Genomic DNA, 24,467 nt, shown 5'->3' with positions numbered 1-24,467 from the left:
CACTTTAAAAATCACAAGGGGTTTTTATTTATTTCCCACCAGTGACCTCTGAAGCTCGGAGCATTTTACAGATGGTCCTTTTAGAGACAGGATTATCAAGGCCAAGAGATGCCCCCTCACTCACAGCCTCTCCTATCAACTCAGGGCAGCACCAGGCCATGCACTGCCCCTCGCTCCGTTCTTCCGTGAGCCCTTGCTTCCTCCTGAGGTTGGCTGCCCCCGGCACTTGGGTAAGGAGCGCTCTCAGCTCTGGAGGTTTGGACAGTGCTTACTCATCTTAGTTTTCCTCCTATGCCTTGGACATGGAACACAATATGTGCTCGCTGCTTTAAAAATATCTGAATAAAAATTCCCAACCCTCATCATCATCTTTATCTTCAAAGACCTGCAGTTTGGGGGCATCCTCACCATCTTTAGTGCTTTGCTGCAATGATGTGCAGGAAGAGAGTAAGCCAAATGCTGCCTCTCTTCACCCAGGGCAGAATCAGCAAAAAACCCCGTGCCAAACAGACTCCCGACAAGGAAACAACTATCCAACAGTCAGTTTTTCCATTGACCACAGTAGGGTAGGAACTATTCATTTGTTAAAATAATGAGTATCCAAAAAGATCTGTGAGTGGACAGTTCTAGTAAATCAACTTTTCTGGTGAACTGAGCTTCATGGCTATCTCAGTGCTTTGGTTGTGGCTGGGTGATGGATCTGGCTTTATCTGTGGGGCATGATAGAGAACCTGAAGGGCTTTGAAGGCATGAGGCTTTTCTCTGATGGTTATGAGGGGGCAGCAGACAAGACAGCCTCAGTCGTGGTCAGGGAAGGAAACCAACCGGGAAACAGTGGCACTTGGAGTATCCTAGAACACTCTACACTTGAAGCCAGAGCAAGTTGATGGGCATGGAACCTGTGCAGTGACCCAGGGTCCCATTCTCCAGAGGGCCCTGCACTTCGTTTAACGCTCTGCTGTCACCATCTTGAAACGCTTAATCACTTTTTAACAAGGAGCGCTGCATTTTCATTTTGCACTGTCTGTCTGTCCAGTTGGTGTGGAGTCGACTCCAACTTATGGTGATCCCATGTGCTCAGAGTAGACCTGTACTCCATCAGGCTTTCAATGGCTGATTTTTCAGAAGTAGATTGCCAGGCCTTTCTTTTGAGGTGGCTCTGGGTGGACTTGAACCTCCACTGGGCCCTGCAAATTATACACCTGGTCCTGCCATTATCAGATCATTTCTTAACCCCTCTCTCTTCCTCTATAGCACAAAGTTATTTTCAGTAACAGTCATGAAATGAGATGAATAATAATGATGGCCAAAAGAGAAACACACAGCGAAAATTTATTTTGTTAAATTTTATGTAATCATGTCACCGAACAATTTTAAAAATAAAACAATGTCACTATTACAAAACAAAAAAGAAAAATAGTTCAACTCTTTATTTAACATTTCTATATTTACCTACCAGTTCAAGCTTTTTCCCTTTGATTACACTCTGATATAATATTTTATGAAAATAAAATATTAATTGTTCAGTATTATTTTATTTTTCTGACTTGTTCTTTAGTTTTAATATAATCAACAATTTCCAGAGAAGAATCTATTTGCTATTTTAAAGACAGTTTCTAATTCAGTAAAATATTTTAGGCATGAATCAAAATTTGCACTTTCAAAACAAAAATACTACACCCCACAGTTTGTACTTCATTTCATTTGAAATTTAGGCACAAATAAAAACTCCAAGTGGTCCCACAGATTGAAGTAACTCAAGTTCTGTTTCTTTGTCCGTATAATCACGGGGCTATCATTATTTATTTCAAATAATGTATTTCAAATTTCTGTTCAAATGCAACAGCCTGTTGTACCGCATGGTTGGAGGTAAGAACTATGTCCCCAAGTGGACTAGAATAACTTCAAACCACGATAAACTTAACCTTCAAAGGAACCTGTGTAGCCAAATCCACCTGTGTCCCACACAGGTGGCCACCTGCATACCTGGAATTTCTCCAAATTAACTTCCACGCACAATACAATTCTTTATGAAAAGATAAGTAATAAAATGCCCTAATTTGAAGCATACATGGGTATTATTAAAACTCAACAATAACCACAACAACTGTTTAGAATGTAGACCAAAAAAGATATTTTGAGGAGCAGTATTTTATGACTGACCATGTTTAGAATTGCTAGTGCATGGTATTAATAAAAGGCAGACCAACTTTTAGTAGGACTTCACTATCATTTTTAAATTCTCCACAGTGGCACTTCGATTGCCTGCACTGGGGCAGACTGCTTCCATAGTCCTCACCTTGGTACACTGCTTTGTTTTTAACTTGCCATCAGAAGTCACAGAACTTTTTTTTTTTTTAATGGTGTTTTTTTTTTTAATAGCCAGCATTGCTAAGGGTTCAGGGAATATGATAGAAATATAATCAGTGGGCTGGACAATGTGACAAAATGTCAACAGTGCATGTCCTTTGACTTAGCAATTAAAAAAAAAAAATCTATTTTTGAGTGTGTAGTAAATGATACATAACATTAAATTTGTCATTTGAACTGTATACCTCAGTGGCATTAACTGCGTTCACAGTACTGTGCAATTATCAATACTTTCTATTTCCAGAACTTTTTCATCAGCCCAAACAGAAACTATGTACCTATTAAGCGTGAACTCCTTGTTCTTCTTCCGTCCCCAGAGTTCCAGGTTGGTAATCACTATTTTCTATCTCTCTTGGCCTATTCTAGATATTTCATATAAATGGGATCATAGAATATTTGTCCTTTTGTGTCTAGCTTATTTTCCATAACATAATGTTTTCAAGGTTCATCCATGTTGTAGAACTTCGTTCCTTTTCTATGGCTGAATAATATTCCATTGTGTGTATATATCACATTTTGTTTATCCATTCATTCATCTGTTGATGAACACTTCAGTTGTTTCCGTATTTTGGCTATTGTGAATAATGCTGCTGTGAACATTGGTGCACACATATCTGTTTGAGTTTGTGCTTTCAATTCTTTTGGGTGTATACTCGAGCAGAATTGCTGGGTCATATGGAAATTCTATCTTTCACTTTTTGAGCAACTGCCAGACTTGTTTTCCACAGTGGCTGCACGGCAATACACAAGGGTTCCAATTTCTCCACATCCTCACCAACGCTTATTTTCTGTTTTTCTAAATAATATCCCTTCTAATGGATTTTATTGTGAAGTGGTATCTCATTGTGGTTTTGATTTGCATTTCTCTAATAAAGTTGAGCATCTTTTCATGTGCACATTGGTCATTTGCTTATCTTCTTTGGAGAAATGTATGTTTTTCCCATTTTTTGATTGGGTTATTTGTCTTTTTGTTGTTGAACTGTATGAGTTCTTTATATATCTGGATATTAAACCTTTATCCAATATACGGCTTCCAAATATTTTCTCCCATTCTGTGAGTTGTCTTTTCACTTTCTTGATAATGCCTTTTGATGCCCAAAAGATTTTTATTTTGATGAAGTTCAATTTATCTATTTTTCCTATTGTTGCTTGTGCTTTTTGGTGTCATATTTTAGAATTTGTTGCTAAATACTAGGTCCTAAAGATTTACCCTTATATTTTCTTCTAAGGGTTTTGTGGTTTTAGCTCTTGTATTTAGGCCATTGATCCATTTTGAGTTAATTTTTGTATGTGTATGATGTATGGGTCCAACTTCATTCTTCTGCATGTGGAAACCCAGTTGTCTGAGCACCATTTGTTGAAAAGACTATTCTTTCCCCATTGATTACACTTGACACATAATCAACTGGCCATATATGTATGGGCCTATTTCTAGACACTCAATTCTATTCCATTGGTCTACATGTCTATCCTTGTACCATGACTACACAGTTTTGATCACTGCAGCTTTAGAGAACATTTTGAAATTGGGGCAAGTGAGTTCTCCCACTTTGTTCTTCTTTTTCAAGGTTGTTTTGGCTATTTGGGGCCCCTTGTAATTCCATATGAATTTAAGGATCGGCTTTTCCATTTCTGCAAAAAACTTTCAAATTTTGATCAGTATTGTATTGAATCTCTAGATCCATTGGGTAGTATTGGCATCTTAACAATATTAGTCTTCCAATCCATGAACACAGCATGCCTTTGCATTTATTTAGGCCTCCTAATTTCTTTCAGCTATGTTTTATATGGCTTTATGTACAAATCTTTCATCCTCTTGGTTAAATTTATTCCTAAGCATTTTATTCTTTTCACGAACCCTGGTGGCACAGTGGTTAAGTTTGGCTGTTAACTGGAAGGTCGATAGTTCGAACCTACCGACCGCTCTGTGGGAGAAAGATGTGGCAGCCTTGGAAACCCTATGGGCAGTTCTACTCTGTTCTCTAGGGTTGCTATGAGTCGGAATCAACTCAACGGCAGTGGGCTCTTTTATTCTTTTAGATGCTTTTGTAAATGAGATTGTTTTCTCATTTAATCCAAGCAGAATTCATTGCCTTTTCAGATTGTTCATTGCTGGTGTAGAGAAATGATCTAGCAATTTTGCTCCAAGAATTTTAGCCTAAATAGATTGTCATGGATGTAATCAAAGATTTGTTGGTAAAGATATTCATCACAGTGTCACTTATAATAATAACTAAAATTAATTGAATAAATTATGGCATATCCATACATTGGAATATGTGATAGCCACTTACAACAATGTTGCATAAATGTATATAATGTTATGAGAAAATGTTCCTAATAAACTGTTAAATGAAACAAAACACAGTGTATTGTTTGCCCCCTCTTTTTTGTTTTTCTAAGACTATGCATATCATTAGTACATGCCACCCACCTCCCAGCTGGGAAGTTTATATTTTCTTTTGTATCCAGATTATCACAATTCTAGATTCCCCACTCCAAAGATTGGGGGACTCCATTCTTCTCCCCGTTTCAGTCCCAGGGTCATGCTGGGAAGTGCTGGGGAATCCTCAGTGGTGTCACAATCCAGCCTGCTTGCTGTCGCTCCCTCTAGCAGCCCTAGTTTGGCTGCCACATGGCTCCAGAGCCCATAGGTCACCTCCAGCTGTCTGGGGGAGACACTCTCTTTTCCAGATTGCTTGCTCCAAGAAGGGCCCCTCCCTCAGTGCCCCAAACTCACCTAAGTCCAGGTTCGGAACTTTAGCAAACCTTTGCTGAATACTTGAGGGAATAACTCAGACAAGTGCATGAAGGCTTTTGTATCTCAGGGCTCTGATCCCTTGGGACTCATGAGCCCAAAGCCACCTTCAGGGTCTGTGCCCTACAGGCAGGATCAGCCAGCTCTCCTTCAGCTCTAATGAGACAAGGCAGCCTCCCCTGGTCCAAGGCCAGATTCAGACGGAGGATCTATTTCCCCCAGACACGCACCCTCAGGTGTGTGCGTTCCCCCAGGGTTTGGTCTGACCTCCCTGACCTAGATATAGCAAAAACCTCGGTGCTCAGCACATTTCCCAAAGCCAGTTACAAAATGGTAAATAGCACAGTGTAAGGAACACCAATGGTCTAATTTTCATTTCCACAGAAATCATTTGTCCAACTCATTCAGGGCACAGTCAGGCTAAAGAATAGCTTGATTCCATTAGTCACCAGATCAGACTACACACCTGGAGTCATATTTATGGTGACCTTGCCTTTTTCTCTCAGAATTATAGGTAGGTTCTTCTTCACATTTGTGTAATTAAAGAGCCCAGACTGGAGCTTTCTCGAAAACATTAGAAGTCTACCCAAAGGGGAAATGATGCCTCCACCTCCAGAAACTAAAAATTACCTGTACATTTCAAATATTGTTACTTTAATTACAAGTTCCATACTGAGGGAAACATCCCAGCAGTCACCTCCAGTGCCAGGTGTGTGTATGTATGTGTGTGCCCATGTGCATGCGGGCCCACGTATACATGTGTGTATGCATGTGTGTATGCATGTGTGTATGGGTATGTGTGCGTGCACCTGTGTGCACATTTTTGTGCCTATGTGTGAGTACGTGTGTCTTGTGTGTACATTAAAGACTGGTAGGGTAGCGTATATACAAAAATGTACACAGTGGGTAAATCAAGGTGATAAGATTATTTGCTTTTGGGGGGTTTCTTTTTGCTTTGATTTGAAGATCAGCCTGAAAGTAGAGCAAGCACAAAGCACACACTCAAAATTGAGCTGTGAGTGTGCTTTTGTTTGTTTTAAGCCCCTAATATTTTATTTTCTCTACCCTTGGTCTTTCTCCTAAAAAGCAAAGCCAAAGATGTCTGATTAATTAAGGTTTTCAGTCAATCATGTTTTATTAGGTATTTTACAAGTTTAACAGACAATTGTCCATAAGCTGGCTGATAAAAGATGGCAGATGGGGCCTGCCGTATCACAGAGAAGAGCCCAATTATAAGAGCCTGAGCTGAAAAGCCAAGGTGTTCATTTAAAACAATGTGATCTGAAATTGGAAGAGTTTGTTTGAAAAATACTCATGTTAGCAAATAGTGAATTAAAATGGATAATATTTACTTAAAACTACACATGGGTTTTGGAAACACAGGGGTACCTTGATTAACTTGTCTGTAATTCACTTTTTGGACTTAAATCTAACTGAAAAAATATATTAACTCCAATTTTAAAACTTTAAAGCAATTGTTTTTCTCCATGCTTGATCAGTTTCCCATCTGTCAGATGGCAAACGGGCTGGTGGTTTTTTCAACACTCTTTTTATTTCAAATTACCAAAGTTATACATATTCACTGATGAAAATATGATAAATACAGAAGAGTCCAAAGAAAAAAGATCATCCCTAATCTCGCCATGCTGTTCATGAGGGAGTCGCTTATGTCGTTAGTTGCCATCAAGCCAGCTCCGACTCATGGTGATCTCATGTGTAACAGGTCGAAATGCTGCCCAGTCCGATGCCAAATTCACGGTCATTACTATGTTCGAGTCCATTGCTTAGGCTTTTGTGTCAATTCTTCTCGTTGAGGCTTTCCCTTGTTTTCAATGACCATCTACTTTACCAACCTTGATATCCTTTTCTAGTGATTGGTCTTTCCTGATGACATGTCCAAAGTAATGGCATCGAAATCTCATCATGCTGACAGCATTCTGGTTGTATTTCTTCTAAGACTGATTTGTTTGTTCTTTTGGCAGTCCGTGGTACATTCAATATTCTTCGCCCATACCATAGTTTGAATGCATCGATTCTTCTTCTGTCTTCCTTTTTCATTTTCCAGCTTTTGCATGCGTATGAGGCAATTAAAAAAGACCGTGGCTTGGGTCAGATGCATGTTAGTTATCAAAGTGACATCTTTAATTTTTTAAACTTTAAAGAGGTCTTCTGAAGCATATTTTCCTAATGCAATACACCATTTGATTTCTTGACTGTTGCTTCCATGGCCACTGATTGTTGATCCAAGTAGAGTGAAATTATTGACAACTTTAATTTTTCTCCTTTTATCATGATCTTTACACACTCAGACACATACACATGTAGACACACCTATCCAAACACATTCACATATACATAATAACAGGATCATGTGATCATAGAAAAAGAGAAAGACCCTCAACCTCAATGAGATGGTTTGACTCAGTGGCTGCCCCAATGAGCTCAAGTGTAACAATTGTGAGGATGGCACAGGCAGGGGCAGTGTTGTACATAAGGTCACTATGAATCGGAACTGACTCAATGGCACCTAACAACAACAACAACAACAACAGGATCCTTCTGGGCACACTGCTTTGTAGTCTGCTTGTTGTTACTTAAGGTTCCTGTAGCAATTGTTGTAAATAGATATCTTCAGATGTTCTTATTTACCATCTTTTTAAGGACTGCTGTAGATATTGCAGCCCTTAAAAATATTTACTATTTCAATGATTTCTAACTCTGTTATTTTAATTAATCCTTTAGTATGCATTCTTGTTGTATATTTCCTTAAGATAATTTCCTTAAAGTAGAATTGCCAGCCATAGGGAATGTGCGTTTTCCAGGTTTGATCTGTTGCATATATCATTCCAGAAAAGTTGTGCTGATTGACACCTCTTCAAGATAAGCGTGAGACAGCTGGTTCCCCCTACCCCACGTTGGGTATGCAAATATTTTTTAATGTCTTTTGCTAATGGGCAAACACATCGATATGTTAGGATGTGATTCTGAGCCAGCAGCCTTCGAACAGGGGATTACAACACTGTCAAAGTATGAGGCAGACACATGCTTGAAGCCTACTCCTGAAGCCAGGCTTCCACTCTGCACCCTACACAGCACTTCATGAGCGACAGTGATATAGCAATGCCAGGCAAAAAATGAAAAATAAAGGATTAGATGACAACAATAACAACAAAATCTATACATGGATAAATAGATATGCATATGTACCCCAACTTTGTTAAAATATATGTATGTTGACGTACACACACTTTTACACACATGCCTCTCCTCCCCAAGACATAAAAATTACAAGCCAGAATGTAAATAGAGTTTATCTTTGACAGGTGGGATTATAGATGGTTTTTTATTTTCTTCCTTTTACTGACATATTTCAAATTTTCTACAGTAAACATGCATTACACTTGAAAACACACACACAAAAAAAATAAATGCGATTTTTTTTTCTAAGCAAACAAATTCGTACCAGTGTTCTAGGCAGTAGCTTAGGACCAGCTATTGCACACCCTCCCACCCCCTCTCCAACTCCACATGACCCTCAGGTTTGGAAGCCAGTGTGGGGAGCTAGGGGTTCAGCCTCAGAAGATTGGAATACTAGGATCACCTTACAAATAACCATCTGTGGGACCCTGAGCAGGCAAATTACTTAACCTCTCTTGGCCTCTCTATGGATGATGAAAAAGGGTTGGAAGAAATGGAAATAGTTGTTGTGTTACAAGACTGAGAATATAGGGAGAGTTTTAAATTTTTGAAATGCTTTATAGCTGACCCTAATAAATTAAAAATCTATTGTTGCCTCTCTTGAAGGTTTTTTTAAAAAAGGTTTTTTTAGAGGCCCTGAAATTGTAATCTTGTGCTTTTATCTGGGAAGGGAAACTCGCATCCAGCCTCTCAGAGTGGGTGCTGGCCATGGGGAACATGTGTGGGAGGGTAAGGCCTCTAGACCACTGTTTCTCTGCTTTGGTCATTAAGGAGACCTGGTGGGAGAAGAAGGTGGAGAAGATAAACTCTACAGACGGGACTGTATTGGGGGTGTTAGAAATGGGAGGGGCTTAGGTTGTGGGTTGCTCTGATCACAGTGTGGCAGAGGCCAGGAGGGTGTGTTCCAGTAAAGATCCTCCATGGACAAGATGTGGGACCTTGGGGAATGGTGTGACATGCCTGGCTCTCATGTCATCCTTCAAAAAATGGGGGGAGGGTGTTGTAAAATAGATGGCACCTGAGGCCCCATCCAGCTCAGACATTCTGGGAAATAATGTTTGAAAAGTACGTCATTGACTAGCTGCTGGGAGAGAGAAGAAAGGAGACCTCTGTTGGAGGAATTAAGCTTGGAAGGGTTTGGAGAAGGAACAAAAAAGGTAAGGTGACACCTATGGAAACAAGGGGGCCCCCAGGACAAAAGTGAGCCTGGATACTTGGGCATCTCTGCCCTCAATTTCCCCTATGACCTAGAGGAGGCTGCTACTCAGATTGTGATGCAGAAAATGGTAGCGGTACCAGCTTTCTTTTCCGGGCTTCACTGGGGATGCTGTTGTTACCATGGCAATGGCTAGGTGTTGTGATGTATGGCTTTGTGCTGTGACCACCTCCTTCTTTGTTCTCATCCCAGTTGTAGGTACGACCTCGGGCTATAAGAAAGGATCCAAGTAGGGAATGACTGTGATTGTTTGACTCACCTCAGGAACAAATTCGTTTCTCCCCTGCCGTTACATCTATCTCCAAGGAATGAGGTTTCCCCGTTTAAGTTCTGATGCACTTAGGTCCTATTTCCTGAGAGATGCAGAGAACAAAATTCCGAAATATAAGACCTACTAAATGAGAAAGGAATAAAGCTTGGTCTATCCCTTTGTTCTTTCTCTGACAATAGTAGCAAGAGATGCTTTATGGGAAGGGCATAGTCGTTGCCTTCCGTGAAATCAATTTCTAAAAGCTAGGAATGTGACCTTCTTTGACTTGCCCTTAATAACTCATTCTGGCTCTATCATTCATGTGAGTTCCTTTAAGCCCTTCTAGAACTTATTTATTCTTTCAGCCTTTTTTCAATTCCAAATGGTAGAGGCAACCCCTGAGACTTGGTTGAGTTGTGCCTTCACCCATCAGCTGTAGACTCCAATTGTAAAGTAATTTTCTCTGTAGAAAATTCTGAGCTGGGGTTCTTTTCTTGGCTCTGCCACTAAAAAGCAATGACCCTGAGCAGAATTCTTTAGTATTTCTGAGTCTAGGTTTCCCATTCTAGAAAATAGCTGACAACCCCTAGCTTACGGGGTAGTTGTAGCTTCAGGGTAGGGACTGCACCATACTCAGTGTTGCATCTTCCAGGGCCCAACATGGTCCCTGGAACATCAGGGAAGTTCAGTGACTGGCTATCAAATGGAACAGAGAAAGGAGAAATTAGTGGTGATACTTCTGTACCAGTCAGAACTCTCTTGATGGTAAGTAACAGAAACCAACTCAAACTAGCTTAAGCAAACACAAGGCATTTCTAGCTCACATAAATTGGGAAATCCAGGAATTGAGTTTGTTTCAGCTGTGGCTAGATTCCAATGGGAGTCCTCAGGTGGTGCAAATAGTTAATGTGCTCAGCTGCCTACCCAAAAGTTGGAAGTTTGAGTCCACCCAGAGACATGTTGGAAGAGAGTCCAGGTGATCTACTTCTAAAAAATCAGCTATGGGCTCTACCATACGTGAGATCATCATGAGTTAGAGTTGACTCAACGGCAACTGGTTAGATTCCATGGAAGCCATGATACAAGTCATTGGAGCAAAAACAATAATTTTGCTCTTTGGGTAACCACATCTCTCCAGGAACAGAAAGGAGATAAGTTTCAATATCAGAAGACACCTGGACTTCTAGTTCTGCCCTGCCACTTCCAAGCTAATTAATGAGCTTTGGATGAGTCACTTTTTCTATGCTCCAGGTTTCAACTCTCTGAAAGATGGATAAGAAGAATATTTGCTTTGCATAAGGTGGTTGAAAAGGTAAAAATGTTGTTACTTAAGTGCAAGGTGGCACGTATACTGTTTTTGTTGTTTTAAGCAAACGTGAAAGCCTGGTTTGTTTTGCAGGACTTAATTTCTCAAATAGTGTGCAGGGCACCTTGTTATGTACATCTATTCCTGTGTCGGCTTAGACGTAGTGTTTACTGAGTACTTTGCACAAATTACTCATTTAATCCTTACCTCACTCTATGTGGCAGGTACTACTATTAGTTCCACCTTAAGGATGAGGAAACTGAGGCTTTACTGGGTTATATAACTTCCCCCAAGGAATACAGGTAGTGGGTAGTGGAAGCAGGCTGGACTAAAACTCAGGTCTGACAGAAGAGCCTGTATTTGTCCCACCTGGACGGCTACTACTCTTGTTCTCGAGCTTCTTGCTCACCATAGCATCTTTTCGCTGGAGGGATTTCAGGGATTATAGAATCCAGCTGCTCCCTTTTACTGATGAGAAACCTAAGCCCAATGGAGCCAGGATTTAACCCCAGCTTTCTGACTTCCAGTCTGCATCTGTCAGGGCTCTTAAGAGGAACCTACAGAAAATTAACCAAAGAGGAATGCCTTAAAGGATAGCTCATAAATTTGCTGGGAAGGCTGGAGAACCAGGCTGGAGTAATACATGCAGGAGCAATGCCCAAATCTGCAGAACTGGCCTGAAGGACACCCTTCCACCACTGCTGAGCACCAGATGTAGTGCCTGGCACCATCAGCAACAGAGGCCACCCCAGACCTAGGCCACCGTCACCCCCATAACTCCATCTTGCTGCCAACTCAGCTATCCTCGCTTCGTTAGTTTGCTAACCTGGATTCAGGGTCTGGTTGCCTACACCTGATGGATGGAGTCTAGGTCATGCACCCATGATCTAGCTGCAAGGGAGGCTGGCTGGAAGAGCAAGTGTCTGGCCATTTCAACTTTTAGAGTGAGAAGCAGTGGAGCCACCCACTGATACTCAAAAACAGGGGTGAGTTTCCCAAACCTAAAGAGGTTAAGGTACTGGATATTCTTAGAAGAGTTTGAAACTCTGAGAGCAAATGAAAACACAGGAAACGTCCATTCACTCCCCCATCTCCAATCTGTTATTGTTAAGGTGCCATCGAGTGGATTCCAACTCACAGCAACCCTACATACAATAGAATGAAACACTGCCCGGTCTTGTGCCATTCTCACAATCATTGTTATGCTTGAGCCCATTGTTGCAGCCACCGTATCAATTCACTTTGTTGAGTGTCTTCCTGTTTTTCGCTGACCTCTACTTTACCAAGCATGATGTCCTTCTCCAAGGACTGATCCCTCCTGATAACAAGTCCAAAGTATGTGAGACATAGTCTCGCCATCCTTGCTTCTAAAGAGCATTCTGGTTGTACTTCTTCCAAGACAGATTTGTTCATTCTTTTGGCAGTCCATGGTATAGTCAATATTCTTCGCCAACACTGCAATTCAAAGGTATCAATTCTTCAGTCTTCCTTATTCGTCATCCAGTTTTCACATGGATATGAGGCGATGTATGCATGTGTCACTTGGGTCAAAGTGACATCTTTGCTTTTCAACACATTTAAGAGGTCTTTTGCAGCAGATTTGCCCAGTGCAATATGTCAGTTGATTTCTTCACTTCTGCTTTCATGGGTATTGATTGCGAATCCACAAAAAATGAAATCCTTGACAACTTCAATATTTTCTCCCATTATTGTGATGTTGCTTATTGGTCCAGTTGTGAGGATTTGTGTTTTCTTTATGCTGAGGTGTAATCCATACTGATGGCTGTGGTCTTGATCTTTATCAGTAAGTGCTTCAAGTTCTCTTCGCTTTCAGCAAGCAAGGTGGTGTCATCTGCATAATGCAGGTTGTTGATTAGTCTCCCTCCAGTCCTGATGCCCCATTCTTCTTCATATAGTCCAGCTTCTCAGATTATTTGCTCAGCATACAGATTGAATAGTTGTGGTGAAAGGATACAACCCAGATGCACACCTTTATTGACTTTAAACTGCTCAGTATCTCCTTGTTCTGTTTGAACGACTGCTTCTTGATCTATGTACAGGTTCCTCATGACCATAGTTAAGTATTCTAGAATTCCCATTCTTCGCAATGTTATCCATAATTTGTTACAATCCACACAGTCGAATGCCTTTGCATAGTCAATAGAACACGAGTAAACACCTTTCTCTGCTTTCAGCCAGGATCCATCTGACATCCGCAACTATATCCCTCATTCCGTGTCCTCTTCTGAATCTGGCTTGAATTTCTGACAGTTCTCTTGTCGATGTACTGCTGCAGCCACTTTTGAATGATCTTTGGCAAAATTTTATTTGCTTATGATGTTAATGATATTATTCAATAATCTCCAAGGAACAGAAAAATCAAGGCCCCCAGGCCTTCCCTGCTTTGGGTGAGCTTTCCCAAGCCTGCTGTTCTGAGCACTCAGCTCCTCCAAGAGGCGAGACTGCAGACTCCTTCCTGGGTTTGATTCATGGGCATATGGCGCTGTGTCATGTTGTTGTAACATAAATAAAAATATTTGAAGTGAAAACTTCAGGGATGGAGGCTTCTGGAGCCCCCACACTGTATCAGCTGCCTCTCACTGTGAAGGGAAGAATGTGTTTGGTGTCCAGACTGCTCTGTGGGAAGTGCACTGGGGTGGGGGGTGGTGGACTGACTTTCCTCCACTGCCTCCCACCTCAGCACTGTCCCTCATGGAAAGGAAAAGGCGCTAGGCTCCCTGGTTTCGTATGAAGAATTTGAAATCTGTGAGGCAAGAGAATGCCTAGGATGGAAAACACTTGACTGCCGTTTGTCTGAGGGCTTCTCTCCCAGAATCGCCATTCTTCTGACTCTGCCGTTGCTGATACCCGGGGTGGACAAGCTGTGACATTGTAAGCTTACAATGTCACAGCTTCCTATCAGTTGCTGTCAAGTCCATTTTACCTCATGATGACCCCATGTTTGTCAGAGTAGAAGTGTGCTCCATAAGGCTTTCAGTAGCTGATTTTTCGGAAGTAGATTGCCAGGCCTTTCATCAAAGGTGCCTCTGGGTGGACTCAAACCTTCAACCTTTTGGTTAGCAGCATGCATGTTAACCCTTTGCACCACCCAAGGACTCTATAAGCGAGTTTACTACCCCTTTGAAGGAGAAGAGCCTTTGCCCTATCTGGCTTCAATATTTTGAAGAGATTCAGTTGTATGGTACTCCCTCATCTGACATCCCGTTTGCTGTTACCACAGAGTCAGGTGTGTGTAATGACTCCCATTTTGTAAATGGCTAAACGCGGCTCAGGGATGAAATGACCACCCTGCCTCACAGCTAGTTTTGACATTGCAAAAATCAAAGCCTTGTGGTCGGCTCCCAGGCCAGAGTTATTCTAGACCCAAGATTTGGAATCGGAAGTAACCTTAGGCTGCTTCTCATTTTACAAGAGAGAAAGTGACAGCCTAGATTGTTAAGTGACTTGCAAACGTTCACACAGGAAGTTAGTGGCTGAATGGAGACCAGAACTAGTATGGGGAATCAGACAAACTTGGGTTCAGATTCTGCCTTCACCGCATTCCCAATCTCCTACCCCTGTAAAATGGACACAGTAGCATCATTTCACAGGATTGCTTTCATCATTAAATGAAATAGAAAGGAAGAACAATTTTCAAAATTTAAATAACTCCTAGATCAGTAGCTGACATATTAAAAACACCTGTTGCCAATTCCGGCTCATAGCAAAATCCTATAAGACAGAGTAGAACTGCCCCATAGGGTTTTTAAGGAGCACCCTTTTTTTAGTGGGTACCAACTCCCGACCTTTTGGTTAGCAGCTGAGTGCTTAACCACTGGCCACCAGGGCTTCTAGTTAGCACACAGTAGGCATTTAATGCTTGCTACCTCTTATCTTCTCATCCTGTCTGGACTCCTCGTCCAGTGCTGCTGATCTGCATGACTGTCCCTGATATTAGGGACACTGCCCGCCTCCTGCCTTGTGGGGTCCGGGGCGGCCAACCTCCTCATTAACTACAATGACTTTGAGTAAGTGCCAGCCCATAATGCCAAAAAAAGTCACATTATTCCCTCAGTTGCAGCGCAGGAAACCATCCTCAAAACAGCCAGATAGCCTAGGCTTCCCTCTTGTATTTTGCAAGCCAAGATTTTATAAGCAGTGATTGTCATCTTTATTTTACCCAACTTCTCATTTGCAGGGATTATTTATGCACACATCCTGCAAATATGTGTGCCTTCCTCGCCTGGTGATTTGAACAACTGCTCTTCCTCCCTCCCTCCCTCCCTCCCATCCCCGAATTTTGGCTCTGAGATGTCTCATTATATTCTAAAGAGCTATCCACAAGGCAGCGTACCACCAATGCAATTAAATCTGCTTCTGTATCAACACTGCTCTTAAGCAAAATATATTGATCACCGAAGCTTTGGACCCACTTTAATCAAGTAATCTAAACAGGGCTTAAGCTTCAAAAGCCGAGCGATGTGCCCGGCTTCAAAGCGCTTACTTACAGTGAATTAATTTATCCAGCGTGTACTAATGCTCCCTGCAACCCTGTGGATTATAATGTTAGAGGTTGCAATCAGGGCTCTGATAATACCCCCCAAGCTCAGCCTCTACTGACTGTCATGTAAAAAGCATGAAGCGGAGTGGGGCAGAGGGGAGGAGGGAACAAAGGGATTGGCTTTGATTGAGCAAGACGGAATCATTCAGTTCATCGTAGTCCCAGGGCCTTGCTGGGCAGCAGAAGGACTAGTTTGGGGATGGGATTGGGTAGATGCAGTGTCTGCTGACAGAGGTGCTGTATTAACAGGGAGAGTTGCTGCAAGAAGCTACAGCTGTGACTTTGAGGTGGAAGCCAGAGGGACGGTCTGGATGTGCATTTTGTGTGTGCGTTGCAGAGACGGAGGGGAACTGGACATCTGTTATTTTGGAGACCAACACACCTCTCCCATCCAGCCATCCTCCGACCGATAATACATGCCCCTCATTTACTTAGAGAGTCACTTCCACCTGGACCATCAATCTCCAGCTTTTGAGTGGGGTCCCTACCCAGATTCCAGATTCTAGAGCTTGTGACCTTGTCATTCACTCAACAATTTACTGAGAACCTACTATGCACCAGGCATTACTCTAGGTCCTGGAGATACAGCAGTGATAGACAAAAATCCTTGACCTTGTGGAATCTTTTTTCCAATGGGGTAGGAGGTAGGGGGGGATACTACCAGACTGTCTACTTTACTTATTTGTTGGGTTATAGTCTGATGTTGCAATATGTTCTAGAGAAAAGTGAGACAACAGGGATAGGGAATGTGCGAGTACGTACAGGTGGTGGTATCAGTATAAATTTTAAATCCATGGTCCTCATGGGGAAGGTGACATTCAAGCAAAGACCTGAAGGAAGTGTGGGAGGAAGCCATGTGGACATCTGCGGGAAAAGCAAGTGCAAAGGCCCTGAGGTAGAACATGCCTGAACATTTGAGGAACAACAAGGATGTCAGTGGGCGAAAGGAAGAGTAGGACGGCGGTAAAATCAGAGAGGATATGAGGACCAGACCAAGGCCGAACCCAATGAGCATTTTTAGTTCCCTTGGTATACGGATTGATTCGTGTCCTGCCAAAGATATGCTCAAGTCCTAACACCTGGTACCTGTGAATGTGACCTTATTTGGAAATAGGGTTTTTGTAGATGTAATTAGTTAACATGTGGTCATACTGGAGTAGGGTAGGTCCTAATCCAATATGACTGGTATTCTTATAAGAACAGGAGAAGAGAGACAGAGGCAGACACATACACAAAGGAAAGGTAGCATGTAAAGATGAAGGCAGAGATTGGAGTGATGCTGCCACAAGCCGAGGAACTGCTGAGACAACCAGAAACTAGAGGCAAAGAAGGATTTCTTCCCTGGAGCCTTCAGAAAGACCATGACTCTCTTGACACCTTGATTTCAGACTTCCAGACTCCAGAAATGTGAGAAAATAAAAGTCTGTTGTTTTAAGCCATTGAGTTTGTGGTACTTTGCTACGGCAGCCCTGGGAAAATAATATACTTGACCACAGTGATTAGTTCAAGGGATGGGCCAAGGAGGAGAAGCATGAAGTATATGGGCTGGTGAGGGGTCAGCCATCTTGTAGCCACATGGAGCCTGAGGATAAAGCCAAAATGGCGGACAGTGGAGCCCAGAGAAGGGTGATGTTGTTTGAAACTCCGAATATTACTAAGCCTAAAATTCTCATCCTTTGGATTTTTTAATTTACAGGAGCCAATAAGTGCTCCTTTTTGCCTCAATAAATCTTGCAATAAGAGTCCCACCTCTTATCACTAGCATGTATTTTCTCTCTGTATAATGCTGCAGGTAGAGTCTGACTCTCCTCTCTCCTTCTCATGAAATCAATAAAGACTACATTGTTGTATTTACCTAGATCAGCCCTACACATTCACTGAGCTTCTCTTCTGTGAAGGCACCGGGCGGGGGAGGTTGTGGTGGGAGATGTGAAGATGAGAAATAAATGGCTCCTTCCCAAAAGGAACTTTTAATCTTACAGGGAGATAGGTCAGGTGGTTCACAAATTAAAGTGGAAGGTAGAAATGAATGAATACCACAAATAAGACAGGATAAAACATGCTGAAAAACCCTTTACCTGTCTATTAAAGAAGCAGTATAGCACAGTCACCAACATCTGTCAATGGAGACTTGCGTGTTGTTATCATGCTGAACAAGTTTCAGTGGAGCTTCCAGACTAAGAAGGACTAGGAAGGCCTGGAGATCTATTTCCAAAAATCGGCCAGTGAAAACCCTACAGATCACAGCTGGTCCGCGAGTGATCATTATGGGGATGGTGAAGGACCAGATAGCATTTCATTCCATTGTGCATGGGGTCGCCCTGAGTTGGAGGCCAAATCAATGGCAGCTAATGACAACAATCATTATTAAATAATTAATGGCGTAATTGCCCAACTATTACTCTATTCAATAAATATCACACGCCCTAGTTGACAGAGAGGATATTGAAGAACAGAAGTGAGGTTGAAGCAACCCACTCCAGGTCATGGAGCCATTTTGTGGCAGAGGCAGGAACAGAAAGCAGGTTTTTGGATGCTGGTCTGGTATTGTCCCCACTATGTCCTGACTGAGAGGTGAGATAGTATAGGACAGACTGCAAGCAGCAAGTACCAACTGCAAGCTTCTTCGTAGAAAAGGTGGGATTAATTTGGAATGGAGTAGAACCGCATTCAGGAACAGAGATAAGAAAGGGTGATGTGGCAATAACTACTAGCTGTCCACTAAATCCATTCTCCTCATCATCCATGACAAATGAGTTGTGGCTGGTCATCTGCTGCCCAGTGAGGGACTACATTTCCCAACTTCTCTTGTAATTAGAGGAGGCGGCCATGTTGAAAAGTTCTCACCAACTGAGAGTGAGTAGAAAAGTGACCTGCTTCCAGGCTGGAACCTTAAGACACAAGGTGTTCCTCTTGCATGTCCTTTTTCCCTTTCCTGCTGGCTACAGCATTGACCAGGCAGGCTAGAGGGCTCCAATGCAGTACTCCTGAAACTTCCTGTGTTGATGAACTAGAATCAGCTCAATGGCAACTGATTTATATAGGCCTATTGGCTCCACTTGCTGCAACAGTGCCTTGCTTTCAGCTTGGCAGCAGCTCACGCAAAATTTCTGAGCACCCACTTTGTGCTATACCCAGAAGGGTGATACAGACCTGCCAGTTCCCTGTTAGCAGCCCATGGATGCTTTATAGTCCCTTGGCTCTTGGTATACCTTGAAATGATTTGGATCCGAGCAAATCCATGTCCTGAGGCTCAAATGAAATCATAGGTGTCGATTTAAGCAGATTTTAGTTCATAAAGCAATTGGAGATGAGAGAAGAATGAAGAAAAGGCTTAGGGGGGCACAGGCAGACCCCCATGAGGTCAATGGGCAGTGGGCAGGATCTAAACGCAGAAATGGAACAGAAGTGCTTTTGACATCTAGAGTCAGAAATTCCAGCTGGGTGACCTCAGGGAGTCACACGAATCCTCTCAGTAAAGGGGGGTGTTTGGCCAACATTGCAGGATGAGGGGGGAGGGTATGCAAGAAGGTACTTATAGAACCAAAACACCTGTGTGCCCATGAGGGCTTGGCAGGAAATAGATGGCACACTCAAGTTGGATGACTTGAGGGGAGTTTGATAAAGGGACAGTGTAATGGATTGAATTGTGTCCCCCCAAAATATGCATCAACTTGGTTAGGCCGTGTGTGGTTGTCCTCCATTTTGTGATTTTCCTATGAATTATAAATCGTAATCTCTGCCTGTGGTTAAAGAGGATTAGGGTGGGATGCCACATCCCTGACCCAATGTAAAGTGAGCTTCCCTGGGGTGTGGGCTGCACCACCTTTTACCTTACAAAAGATAAAAGTAAAGCATAGAGTTGGGGACCTCATACCACCAAGAAAGCAGCACTGGGAGAAGAGCACGTCCTTTGGACCCAAGGTCTCTGTGCCTGAGAAGCTCCTCGACCATGGCAAGATTGAGGACAAAGACCTTCCTCCAGAGCCAACAGAGAAAGAAAGGCTTCCCCTGGAGCTGACACCCTGAATTTGGACTTTTAGCCTACTTTACTGTGAGAAAATAAACTTCTCTTTGTTAAAGCCATCTTGTGGTAAATTTTTGTTATAACAGCACTAGATAATTAAGGCAGACGGTTTACAAAGGCGTGGGTAAGGATGGGGAGACCAGCAGCACAGTACCTCTCTAGCAATGGTTTGTATGGGCTGAAGGGGTAGCTGGTACCTCCTCTAAGCCTGAAGGGGAGAGGAGGCAGCCGTTATCAGAACCCAGAGGATCACCCCATAGGAATGGAGGCCAACCTCTGGCATATTCGTACAAGGAGTGGGCTGGGGGAACAAATACCCTGGCCTTATTCTCCTCCCACCCTCCGAGTTCCTGCTGATGCTTCTTCGCCCTGGGCAAATGCCAATGGAAGGCAGAGGGTGAGAGAGTTCTGGATACATGTCCTGGGCTCATAGCAGGATGGAAATGTCCGAGAGAGAATCCCAGGACCAATGGCTAAGTTCCCCGAACCTAGCGGGTGGAAGCTGCTCAACTTGCAGGAGCACTATTGTTCTTAAATAGAGTTTATTTTTCAGAGCAGCTCTAGGTTTATGGGGAAATTGTGCTAGAAAGTACAGAGCATCCTTATATACACCTCCTCCTCACCTCCCCCCCCACATGGTCTCTCCTATTATTAACATCTTATATTGGCCTGGTATATTTGTTATAATTGATGAACTAATATTGATACATCACTGTAAAGTTCATAGTTTACCCAGGAGTCTCTGAGTGGTGCAAACAGTTAACACACTCAGCTGCTAACTGAAAAGGTTGGAGGTTCGAGTCTATCTAGAGGTGGATCCATGGGTTTTGGCAAATGTGTAACATCACGTGCCCGTTATAGCATCACATAGAGCAGTTCCACTGCTCTAAAAATGCCCTGTGCTCCACTTGTTCATCACTCCCCATACTGAACCTCTTTTTTTTTTTTTTTTAAATATAGTCCCTGGATGTAACTGCAACTGAGAAGGCCACAAGCTTCTTCCGTGCCTCTACTTAACTGAAAAATGGACCTCCCAGACACTGGGCCTGTAGGCCCATCCTTGCCTTGAGCAGGGGACGAAGAAGTGGTTCTTTCTCTGCTGGCCTCTTGCCAAAGCTTCTTCCACCTCTTTATTCCTTCTTCTCTGTTGGCCTTGCCAAAGAACCCACCATCTGGCTGCAACCCTCCCAAAGAAGGTATCGGTGAGTTAAGGACCTGGGGTTCATCCCCCGCTGCCTCAAGAGATGATTAGCTGCTGCTTTTCAGCAGATGTAGCTCAATGGCATTTTAATATCCAAATGTCCCCCACCTATGAGGGAGGCCGTGGACTGTTGAAGGCGTTTCCCACAGAGAGCCATGATTGCTGTGGCAATAATTTTCCTTCAACAGCCATTAAAACACTTCTGAATGTGTTTTTAATAAAAGATGAAGAAGAGAAAAAAGAAACAAAAGACACAGGTTTCCTTCCTATTTCCTGGCAGCTATCTGTGTTCCCAGGGTGAACTTGAACTGATCCGCTGGCATTTATTATCAGGGTGTTTGCATTTCTTGGTGCCTTGTCAGTGCCTGGGCTTGGCCGGAGGTGTGGGTCTGGCACCATGGACCCCAGGACCGTGGCCCTCCCTACAGTGTTTCCTCCATGGGTCACCCTCCAGCATTCTCCAGGCCAGAACAATGTTGGACTCAGTCCCTCAAGGAAATGGACCTTTACTCTTCCTCTCCTCACTTGGCAGAACAGTCAGTTCTCCAGCCAGAATCTGTGCTCACCCCATGATCCAATCACAAAGAGGTAGGCAGAATATGGTTACACCTTCATTCATTTATTCAACAGATATTTATGGAAGGTTTACCTCATGCTAGGTCCTAAGTCCTTGGTGGCGCAAATGGTTAAAGTATTTGGCTGCTAACCAAAAGGTTGAAGGTTTGAGTCTACCCAGAGGCACCTTGGAAAAAAGGCCTGGTGGTCTACTTCATAAAAACCAGGCATTGAAAGCCCTAAGGAGCACAGTTCTACTCTGACACACATGGGATTGCCACAAGTTGGGGCTGCCATGAGTTGGGGTTACCGTGCGTTAGGATTGCCATGAGTTGGGGTTGCCATGTGTTAGGCTTGCCATGAATTGGGGTTGCCATGAGTTGGAGTCAACTCAATGGCAACTAGTCTACCCTGTGCCAGATGCTGGGGACACAGCAGGGATAGTCTGGAAAATCATTAATAGCTGCCAAGGCCCCAGCAATGAGCAAAGGAAACGTGGGTCAAGGGTCTGAAAGGGTCCTGGAGGCTCCTAGAGGGCCAAGCACTAACCTTTTGGGTGCTCGACCACAGCGAGGTCAAGGGGATTCCTTGGGAAGGGTAGGGCAGAATGAGAGGGCACTCAGGGCTCAGGACAGTGACCCCTTAGCTGGCCTGGAAGTATTTCAACATCTTACCAATTGTCATAGCCATCTTGGTATGCACCAGCTGAACAAAACACAGAAATCCTCCCCCAGGTGAAGTTTACCTTCTCAGAAGCATTGTGAAGCAGTCAACTTTTTTTTTTTCTCATGCTTATTGTAAGGATGTTGTTTTAAGATCTTGCCAAAAAAATAGAGACACATCCGCTTCCTGTGCTAGGCCTATGTTGTTGTTGCTGTTGAGTTGGCCTCTAACTCATAGTGGCCCCATGCACAACGAAATGAAATGCTGCCCAGTCCTGTACCATATCCCTGTGATCGATTGTGGATTGGAAAGTTGTCATCCTTAGGGTTCTCACTGGCTGATTTTTCAGAAGTAGATCACTGGACCTTTCTTCCTAGTCCCTCGTAGCCTGGAAGTTCCACTGAAGCAACATATCAACAGGTAAACCTCCTTTGACAGATAGGTGGTGGTTGGGCATGAGGTGCTCTGGCTGGGAATTGAACCTGGGTCTCCTGCATGAAAGACAAGAATTCTATCATTGAATCACCAATGTCCCCAGGCCTTTGTAGACACTTTAAAAAACATTAAGACAAATGTCTCAGGCCACCAAGGTATAGGGTTGCTTGGTGGAACCCTTTGGTCTTCATCTAAGGCAAGGCTCAGCAACATTCGTGAGTGTACTGTTTTTGGTCATCTGCAGGAGGTGGATCTAGACAGTTGTCACCAGTCCCCTCTCCCCCGTCCCCAAAGGGGTGAATGAAAAGGCATTTGCCCACATATACAGTAATGCTGGGCAACTGTTTCCAGAGGGAGATATATCTGTCCCCTTCTGTTACCTCTCCTAGGGCCAAGTTGATGGTCTTTGGTGATATAAGGTCACTTTGAGTCGGAATCAACTCAGTGGCAATGGGTTTTTTGGTGGTGATTTTTTTATCCAGTCACAACTTTATTCGTGGCGCTGGGTGGCTGGCTTTCTCTAATGGATCTCCTCTGGGCAAGAAACCTATGGCCAGGATACCTCATGGTTCCTACTTTGGAACAGTGGTCAGAGATGGCCAGCTCCAATTATGTCCCTGGAAAGGAAGAACGGGAACAAGGTTACTGTTAACATCCCTGGTCTATAAAAAATAGCTTTGCAAGAATTTTTAAAGCCATCATCCTTTAAACCACCCTAGGTTTCTAAGGACCCTCTGTTCTAAGAATTGCTAATGCAACCAAGAAGGCAGTGCTGTGGATTAAATTGTGTCTGCCCAAAATATGTGTTGGAATCCCAAACCCCTGTACCTGTGGAGGTGATCCCATTTGGGAATAAGGTTTTCTTTGTTATGTTAATGAGACCATTTCAGTGTATAAACAAACAAACAAACAACTCATTGCTGTTGAGTTGATTCTGACTCATAGCAACCCTATAGGACAGAATAGAACTGCCCTATAGGGTTTCCAAGGAGCGGCTAGTGGATTTCAACTGCTGACTTTTTGATTAGTAGCCGAACAGTTAATCACTGCGCCACCAGCGCTTCTAAGTCAAATCACTTCAGAGTTATAAGACGCAGCATAGACACAGAGACAAAGAAGCACAAAAGGGGCAAAGATAGATGCCACATGAAGATCACCAAGGAAACGAAGAAGCCAGGGCTACAGAAACTGAGACAAGGATCTACCCCTAAAGCCCTTCCCTATAGCCGGTGCCCTCAATTTGGACCTCTAGCCTCCAAAACTGTGAGAAAATAAATTTCTCTTCTTTATAGCCACCCACTTGTGGTATTTCTGTTATAGCAGCACTAGGAGACTAATACAGGCAGAAACAGAGATAGAAACAGACCAATTAAATCAGCATTTCTGGGGAGTGGGACCCATACATTAGGACTTTAAAGATCTCCAAGTCAACGTGCACCTGTGGTTGAGAATCACTGCTCCAGCGTATATCTGAATTTTGACTTTTCCTTGTTAAGAAAAAAAAATCACTTATCTTTATTTACATTTTCCTTGGCTCTTATTTTTATTTATGTTAATTTTTCAATTTGATTTTGTGTAGTCTTGTAAATTACCTCAAGTCTTCTCTGATAAACTTGTGTCCTACTTCTGGTTACTAACCCCATTGCCATCAAGTTGATTCCAACTCATAGTGACCCTGTAGGACAGAGTAGAACTGCCCCATAGGGTTTCCAAGGAGTGCTTGGTGGATGTGAGCTGCTGACCTTTTAGATGACAGCTGTAGCACTTAACCACTATGCCACCAGGGTTTCTATTCAGTTACTAGTTGAGTGCAAAACATTTGCACCAGCCAGGAACCTTATTTTGGACTAGTAGTTGCTCTGATGGTGTTGGCGAAGAATTTTGAATGTACCAAGGACTGCCAGAAGAATGAACAATCTGTTTTGGA

The sequence above is a fragment of the Loxodonta africana genome, chromosome 10 (assembly GCF_030014295.1).
Source record: "Loxodonta africana isolate mLoxAfr1 chromosome 10, mLoxAfr1.hap2, whole genome shotgun sequence".
NCBI classification, from domain to species: domain Eukaryota; kingdom Metazoa; phylum Chordata; class Mammalia; order Proboscidea; family Elephantidae; genus Loxodonta; species Loxodonta africana.
The sequence above is the reverse complement of the archived record's forward strand: the minus strand, read 5'-3'. Positions refer to the sequence as shown.